General features: G+C 35.2%; 1 non-coding gene across 1 annotated transcript; it reads left to right on the forward strand.

The window, feature by feature from the left end:
- The first annotated feature begins 8,116 nt into the window (after positions 1-8,116).
- Trnan-guu (transfer RNA asparagine (anticodon GUU)) lies at positions 8,117-8,190 on the forward strand. The gene has a single exon. It is a non-coding gene; the product is annotated as a tRNA-Asn (tRNA).
- The last annotated feature ends 1,701 nt before the right edge of the window (positions 8,191-9,891 follow it).

The following is a 9,891-nucleotide window of genomic DNA, read 5'->3' on the forward strand; positions in this document are numbered from 1 at the left end:
TGCAGTAATCAGATACAGCGCAGGAATAGTGGAATGGACGAAGGCAGAACTCCGCAGCATAGATCAGAAAACCAGGAAAACAAATGACAATACACAAGGCACTACACCCAAGAGCAAATACGGACAGACTATACATAACACGAAAGGAAGGAGGGAGAGACTACTAAGTATAGAGGACTGCGTCAACATTGAAAACAGAGCACTGGGGCAATATCTGAAAACCAGTGAAGACGAGTGGCTAAAGAGTGCATGGGAAGAAGGACTAATAAAAGTAGACGAAGACCCAGAAATATACAGAGACAGGAGAAAGACAGAAAGAACAGAGGACTGGCACAACAAACCAATGCACGGACAATACATGAGACAGACTAAAGAACTAGCCAGCGATGACAATTGGCAATGGCTACAGAGGGGAGAGCTAAAGAAGGAAACTGAAGGAATGATAACAGCGGCACAAGATCAGGCCCTAAGAACCAGATATGTTTCAAAGTACGATAGACGGAAAGAACATCTCTCCCATATGTAGGAAGTGCAATACGAAAAATGAAACCATAAACCACATAGCAAGTGAATGCCCGGCACTTGCACAGAACCCAGTACAAAAAGAGGCATGATTCAGTGGCAAAGCCCTCCACTGGAGCCTGTGCAAGAAACATCAGCTACCTTGCAGTAATAAGTGGTACGAGCACCAACCTGAGGGAGTGATAGAAAACGATCAGGCAAAGATCCTCTGGGACTATGGGTATCAGAACGGATAGGGTGATACGTGCAAATAGACCAGACGTGACGTTGATTGACAAAGTCAAGAAGAAAGTATCACTCATTGATGTCGCAATACCATGGGACACCAGAGTTGAAGAGAAAGAGAGGGAAAAAATGGATAAGTATCAAGATCTGAAAATAGAAAGAAAAAATAAGGAAGGGGAATTATGGGATATGGGGCCACAGTGGAAATCGTACCCATAATCATAGGAGCACTAGGCACGATCCCAGATCCCCTGAAAAAGGAATCTAGAAAAACTAGAGGCTGAAGTAGCTCCAGGTCCTCATGCAGAAGAGTGTGATCCTAGAAACGGCACACATAGTAAGAAAAGTGATGGACTCCTAAGGAGGCAGGATGCAACCCGGAACCCCACACTATAAATACCACCCAGTCGAATTGGTGAGGGGGGGACTGTGATAGAGCAAAAAAAAAAAAAAAAAAAAAAAAAATAAAAAAAAAAAAACAAAAAAAAAAAAAAAATAATAATAATAATAATAATAATAATAATAATAATCCTTTTCTCCGGAAAAAAGTCCAGTTCTTGAATACCATTCAGCAATTACTCAAGCAAACAAAGTTAACTAGTGCAAGGAAGCAAATAGAAGATTGAGGTTCTCCACAAAACATCACTCTAGATAGAAGAGAGAGAGAGAGAGAGAGAGAGAGAGAGAGAATAAAAGGAAGGCGAGAGAGAACAAGAAAAGTGCAAGGTCCGAGTGAACGGTAAAAAAAAAAAAAAAGGCGATATAGAGATCTTTCTTGTACCTAATGAATATCTTTAAAGAGTTTCACAGACAGATTTATGTAAGTGAATAATTCATAATAAAAAAAAATTTAAGAAAGTATTCCAGTTTCTGGATAACCACAAAATGATAGGAACTTGCAAAGAGAACTCCTGCAGAATAGGATCACCATGTGTTCAACATTCAGCATTGGACAAATAAATATTTACTGAAGTCAGGCTAGTTTCAAAACATGTAGTGACTAAAGTTCTGAAAACTCTACTGCCTTTGCACGCATGTTTTAGTTCAGCGAAACTGCGGAGGCGGCAATGACCTCCAGTTCGTAGACCCTGTATTAACAGTAATGAAATAAATGAATGAATTTATTCGAATGCCGGATTTACGAGTGAAGTTAAAGCTCAGCCTGAATATTAACATTTTATGCCTTAATTCAATAGCCGTTCTCATGGCCTCGTTTCGTCGGCTGTTGAAAAGATTACTTAATTTGTGCGCCTATGGCCGGTAATGTTTCATTTTAACTAAACACTCCCAGATCTTTCGGTCTTCGCTGTATATATATATATTATTATATATATATATATATATATATATATATATATATATATATATATATATATATATATATATTGAAAAGCAATACCTACAAATTCCATTAATGAAGTAACAGCAGGAAACTGGAGATTTATCTGCGTGCATATGCGAAAATAAAGCTTTTTATATGATAAGTATATTTTACGTACTGCCACATATTGCTCATAACTTTCAATAACTATCTTATCTAATAAATGGACCATAATACTGAACATACTATAATTTCGTCCGTGTATTCTACAATACATGTATAGAAAAATGTACAAGAAACAGACTATCAAGAGGCATCCAAACATTTCCAGAATATTTCAGGAACGATGGAAAATTGTGCCTAAGACATTTTCTTTGAAAATATGAGGAGAAAAATACTTTTTGAAACCGTCTTAAATGACGGAAAAAATAATTCAATGAAAACACTTATTGTATTCCATAAACATAAACAGTTCATATACACTGTGGATGTTTCAGGTCACATAAACGGTGGATGTTTCAATTAGATAGTTATGAGAAATTACAACAAGAGCCTTCGAAGACCTTAAGCAACATCCCAGACTGAACAATAAGAAAAACCAATGTCTCAAGTTCTATTACAACCACTTTTTTTTCTCAAATATATTAATTTGTTACCGACAACTTCATTCAACTGAACTGAAATGAATACAGAATTTAGGTCAAAGGCCAAGCACTGAAATCTATGAGGTCATTCAGCGCTGAAACGGAAATTGGCAGTAAAAGGTTTGATGGTTGTAACAAAAGGAAAACCTCGCAGTTGCACTATGAATCAGCTGTTAGGAGAGGGTGGAAACTTGAATGGAGGAAAGAGAATATGAAATGAGGTACAGCAAGAGGAATGAAAGGGGGTTACAAATAGGGGCCGAAAGCACGCTGCAAAGAACCTTCAGTAAAGCTTCCAGTGCACCGCATGAGGTGCTCCGAAGGCACTCTCCTACGGGGACTTCTTTCAACCATCGTGCGAAGTACCAATCTTGGAGTTGTTCACGCCGGCTCTGATCATCATAGAGTACAGCTGTTGTATCCGAGGACACAAAGGCTCAGATAATCTGGAAAAGGGGATAAAATATCTTCCTACACAAAAAGAATTCTCTTGGTTAAAATGTGTGTATGAGAGAGAGAGAGAGAGAGAGAGAGAGAGAGAGAGAGAGAGAGAGAGAGTCTTATTAAAAAATCTTACATCTAAAAACTGCACCTTAAGAGAGAGAGAGAAAATTATATTATGAAAACCTTAAATCTTAAACCTGCAGCCAGAGAGAGAAAGAGAGTTACTTTTGGCACCCCACCACCACCAACACACCCAAGCACATAAACAATAATGTGATGACGTAAACAACGGTAGGAGACGTGCATTCCAACCAACAGCTTGCGAACCATTATATCACTATTCATTTGCCCCCATAACGGCCCCGTTCCGAAAGCAAGGCGCCCTTCAGTAAGAGATGGCTAGTTTGTGGTCGTTTGTCCCTCTTAACTGGTTATTCGCGCACAAGGTTAAACAGATGCAGCTTGAGGTACTCAAGATCCATTTAAAGGTGGTGCAGCCATCGGAGAGATTCCGTTATGGTGGAAGGTATGATTTTCATTATCATCATCATCATTACTACTAGTGAGAGTTCGTTAGAGTGTGCATCTAGTAACCGTAAAACTTTGTTACAATGCAGCGTGACTGCAAGCCTCACACTGGCCCCCCTTCCTACCTTTAAACGACTAATGAAAAACAAAAGGAAAAATAAACTTTCAGTTTTCAACATCGCTAGACATACAACTTCCTAATTATCTGCTCAATTTCTGCTTAACCAAAAATAATATCTTGAGAATTAATCATGAGAATTGTCTGGAAAGGTATTTTTCATATACACCATAATACATAATCACATACGTGAATCTCACCAACAGTCGAGTTTAAAATTACAGTACAACCCTTACTTGCAAACTTTATCATTTGACGTCTCAGCACTATCTCATGTCATTATAGGGAAAAACAAATGGAAACATGGCATGCAAATAATGAACACAGAAACACGAGAATACAAATGATTTGCATAATTCAAGTTTTTTTCTGCCTATGATGAACCTAACGGTTCGGGGCGATTTTCCCTTCCCCGTCTTTGACACTGAAGACAACACATGCATTCCATTTTACTGTAAATGAGATGGATGATAGCATGCGATCCACAGAGCAAAACACCACTTAAAGACAACCCAAAATGCAGCTCAATATAGTTATTTACTTATAATGAGAACTCAGCATGGTCTTATTCCCAAAATGATTCCTTCTGATAACAAATCATGATGGCAACGCAATCTAGTAGTTTTTAACGGATTTAACGGATTCTCACACTACTGTCTTTCACAGGATTCTAAGAAGAAAGGAATCATTCTGACTAGGTCATATGTCCATGAAAATTAGCTTGGAAATCTACAGCAAACTCGCTGTAGGTTAGAATATTGCTTATTTTGCGTTCTTTACATACGTGCGTCTGTTTTAGTGCAGGAAGTACGAACACAGTAGCGTCCTTTAAACAGTTCATTCTCTGAATCTGAAACCAATTCTGCTACGGAAGCCTTAACACACACACACACACACACACACACACACACACACACACACACATATATATATATATATATATATATATATATATATATATATATATATATATATATATATATATATATCGCGTTTTCTTTTAACGAGGAGAATCTACAGGGTATGGACTACCTGCTAGAACAAGGCTAGATCTACCTCAGTTTTACAAATCATATTTATACCTATATCATTAATGCATGACAGTTGCATCAGAAGGAGGAGAGAGAGAGAGAGAAAGAGAGAGAGAGAGAGAGAGAGAGAGAGAGAGAATTTCGTCTTGCACGTCTCCTCACCTGTGAAAAGCAAAATAACAGCGATAGGGAATTCTAACAAAATTGCCTTTCGCTGACGACTAATTGAAATTCTAAATTTTTCATTTTCTCTTTGGTTATGGAAATATAAGTCATTAATAACACTTTTGCATATATTAAAGGTAATAATGCTAAATGTGGGTAGGTTTTTCCCCACTTATATCCTAATGTTAAAATTAGGAAATTATCTTCGTATCAGATAACTGATTCACCTTCAAATATTCTTCCATTATACATACAATACAATTATACATACATGCATACACACATACTATGTATATATATATATGTGTGTGTGTGTGTGTGTATATATATATATATATATATATATATATATATATATATATATATATATATATATATATATATATATATATATATATATATATATATATATATATATATATAAGTTTTATAATGTTGCTATTAATGAAAAGAAATGCCTAGAAATGTACTTAGCAAACCTTATTTCGTGGATTTGAAACCATAAAATCATATTTAAATCGTTTAATTTTAAAGTATGTTCTCTTATAACAATACCATTAAGATGCTAATTAAGAATAGTCCCGTAACAAATAACAACATCATTTACAAAATTCCTTGTAAGGATTGCCCATCGTTTTACGTTGGTCAGTCTAGTAAAAACTTACGTGTCGGATTAAGCAGCATCTGTATTCAGTTAGAAACAGCCCAGACTTCAAATGCACTGTTTATCCATCTGAGTGAAAAATCTCATTGTATTAATTGGGGTGATACCTCGCTAATTGCTAGATCTAATGATTATGTTTCAAGAAATTTACTGGAATCGGCAATTATACAAATCACTAATAAAAACAACCTAAATCTTAGTCTGGGAATGTACCCATTTGGACCCATATATTTGTAAGATGTTTATGAAGGACCTCAAAATAAATGAACAACTAATAACTTAGTCCCCACAATGTATTATAGTTATTATTTCTCTCTCTCTCTCTCTCTCTCTCTCTCTCTCTCTCTCTCTCTCTCTCTCTCTCTCTCTCTGGTTCGATATTCTCTCCCTCCCTCTCTTCTTGCTCGATATATATATATATATATATATATATATATATATATATATTATATATATATATATATATATATATATATATATATATATATATATATATATATATATACTATATATATTGTTAGAACTTTGCCATTTCCTTTTGTTTTGTTTTTATTCATTATCTTTTAGTTTCCCCTATTTTGCTATTTATTATAGTATCCCCATCAGGGTTTTGAGTTTTCTTCCTCCACATTTTTAGTTACCATTCCTGTTTTTGATCCTTGGCCTGTTTATTCCCGAGTCCTGTTTTCGGTCTCCTTGGAGCATCCGAGGTGACTTTGGAAGTCCCTGTGCCCAGGTATGGCAGTCTGTTTCTGGCCTTCGTGTTGATACCACACCATTTGGATTACAGCAAGTTCGCTCCTTTATTCTGCTACGACTTGAGCGCTCTTTATCCCTGGAGCTTGTTGCAACGCTGCTGCTTCATCTTGCTGTAGCCTTGGGCCAGTATTAGCCTGGGGGACCTCTCTGTGAGCAGGTATAGAGCCTTTGATTTTTGTGACGTCTGGAGGGACGTGTATTTGTGACGTCTGAGAGACGAGGATCTTCCCGAAGAAGGTCGGGCTTTACTCTGCCGCTATTTGGAAGATAGCGGGACAAAAACCTTCCCGTTCCTTCGATATCCACGACGTTGTTTCTGGATCAATTACAGTTCTTATAAGAATTTGTGGGGATTTAAACTCTTAGTGGCCACTTTAAATTAGTTAGGTTAATTTAGTTTTGTTAATTGTTAGGCTTCTTTCTGGCCGTTATTTTCTCTTTTCTTTCTTTCGGGACCCCCTTATTTTGGAGAATGTCTGGTTTTGATACTGTAATTAATAGTGTGGGTGTTTTATTCAATAGTGTTCATTTTGTGTGATTGCTTTTCATTTAATTTTGTATTTATAGAGGTTCCGTTAATCATTTCTATCTATGCTGTGTTTGTAAATATATATATATTTTTATTTGTGGTATTAGTTTCCCTCTTGTTAATATTTGCACACGTGTGTTATTTCACTTATCGTGATTTTAACTTTGGAGAACACCAGTTATGATTGATAGCTTTTGTTCTGGAGTCTGAAAGTAGCCCTTTGAGGAGGGTCCTGACAATATATATATATATATATATATATATATTATATATATATATATATATATAATATATATATATATGTATATATATATATATATATATATATATATATATATATATATATATAAATATATATATATATATATATAATATATATATATATATATATATATATATATATATATATATATATATATATATATATATATATATATATATATATATATATTTTATATTTTCTTTCGTCTTTTCATTAATAATAATTTTTGTTGGGAAAATTTTTGTAAAAATTCATGATGATTAAATTGTATATGCTCCAGTGTTTTTCAAAACGTACTGTTTTCTGGAAGAATCACTTGTTTACTGCGGGTATCCTTCAAGGGTGTCCGACTCCTCCTTTCTGTAGAGTGAAAATCGCCCTTATGGCTAATCTGGTAGTGTCAGTTTGTATATTAAGCCTTCTTTTGACTGTGTTTGTTCTTTTGTAAAATCAGTTTGCCTCAGTAAAGGGTCCGATACTTGGCTATCTCGCTTTTTTTTTCATTTTTCCTTCGTGGCAAAAAACTTTATTTATACATAGCATCACGTTTTATATACTTCGTGATCAAGTTATTCATATATTATATATATATATATATATATATATATATATATATATATATATATATATATATATCTAAAACCAAAGGCAAGAGATGAAACACGGTTGTAGATCCTGACCGTTGATGGCTTTACTGCTACAATCGAGTTTCATCTCTTCCCTGTGGTGTTTGATAAATAAAATCTCGAATAAGAGCGATGATAATATATACATACATACACCCACACACACACACACACACACACACAAATATATTATATATATATATATATATATATATATATATATATATATATATATATATACACAAGATGGGTACCAAATGGTGGCGCACTCAATCCATGCCTCCGTGGCACAATCGGTTAGCGCGTTCGGCTGTTAACCGAAAGGTTGGTGGTTCGAGCCCACCCGGGGGCGCAGTTTTTTTTTTTTAATCTTATATGCAGAATTCAGTCTAATATGATATTAAGCAGCGAAGGACAACAATCGGCATCTACGTCAGAGACCTACTCCGGCACAATTTCAATCATCATTAATTTCTCTCTTTCAAGTTTTATGAGCGATTGCAATACATACACAAAATGATATTTGCTAAATTCACTAGGATCTGTCTCAGGTTTTTCTGTACTATGACAGACAACTGCCCTGTTACTTGTATGTCTGTATGCCGATGGACACTTACCTAGTAGTTCAGGGATTTTTTTTTTTTTAATTCATTAACCGAACCTTCCGGAGAAATATAACATAAGTGGTAAAATTATTCAATACTTTAACATTGCAACAGTGTTTTCATTACGTTTTGTTCCCTTTTTTTCATTTCTCCCATATAAATGTGACCTCGTTACTTCATATTCTCTAATATGCCATTTGTCCCTGAACATATAGAATGGCGTCTAAGTATTAAAAGCTACTTCCCATTCATAAGTTATATGTTTTTCTTACGTCCAGTCTCAGATTCATTAGATGTTTCTTTTCATGTGACGACATTACATACGAGCAACAACTTTTCCAAACTCCCTTTCAATGTCACTGTATTTAGATGGTTAAACGACCATTCATTTGCTTAACGCATCCGAAAATGATCATGTCAATCTTGAGTTAATAAAAGTTGTCGAAATTATAAGAGTTTTCCATAATATACATGGCAATGATTGGCCAATAAAATTATTCCTTTGTAAAACTTAACAACTCCCTGTTGCATAAATTGTATTTTAAATAGTACTCACAGATACACAAGTACACTGCATAATGTGAAACGGGTATAAGCAATTACACAAGTTTGTCTAGGTCAACAGCCAAAACATTACTCTCCTTTCGTGAAAGAAGACTTCTTCACATTATACCCACCGTTCAGTAAAAGAAGAAATCCTGATGTTTTTGTTGCCCGTGTTAACTTCATCGTAGTCCCTTTTTCCATAATATTTTGTTGATTATCAAGTGATTTTTTCTTGAATTTCATAAGCTAAACCATATTCTGAATGTTTCATGTATATACGTATACTACATGCATCTTCAATTGTACAGACACAAGCACCTGAGATGCTTAGAAAAATCCTGGGGTAATTAATTTAATTGTAACAACTGTGCTAGGTAGGAAATGTCAGAAATGACTAAAGCTTCCTTAACTACCTCTGGTATTTGTGAAAGATTTCTCATTTTCATGATGATCAATTCGACATACACTTTCCATACACGAAGATGGTTAATTCCCACGGCATGCACCACTACTACAACAACGTACCCATCATACTCTACTTTTGATAGTCCGAATAACACTTAACGCTTTTGATTTTTATCTAATCGAGAATAGACTGACTGTCGCCATTTCCTTGTAAGACCACGAAACTTGATCACCTGAACTTTTTCATGAAGCCATAGTTTTCTTCAATGATCACCAATGTCTCTGTATTTACTTGCAATGATGCTAAGGAGGTGGCTAAAATTCCTGGTTGGCAATAAAAATTCTTTGTAAATTCCTTAAGTGCCCTTCGTGTCTGTGCGACAGCAGATGTAGACGTCATAGTTGCAACGAATCATGTTTCACTATGCGCGCTGGCTGCCCCGTTCTTTCTAGACATAATACAGATGCACCTTTATCAGTCAAGACCAATTCATTAA

The sequence above is a fragment of the Macrobrachium nipponense genome, chromosome 15 (assembly GCF_015104395.2).
Source record: "Macrobrachium nipponense isolate FS-2020 chromosome 15, ASM1510439v2, whole genome shotgun sequence".
Lineage (NCBI taxonomy): Eukaryota > Metazoa > Arthropoda > Malacostraca > Decapoda > Palaemonidae > Macrobrachium > Macrobrachium nipponense.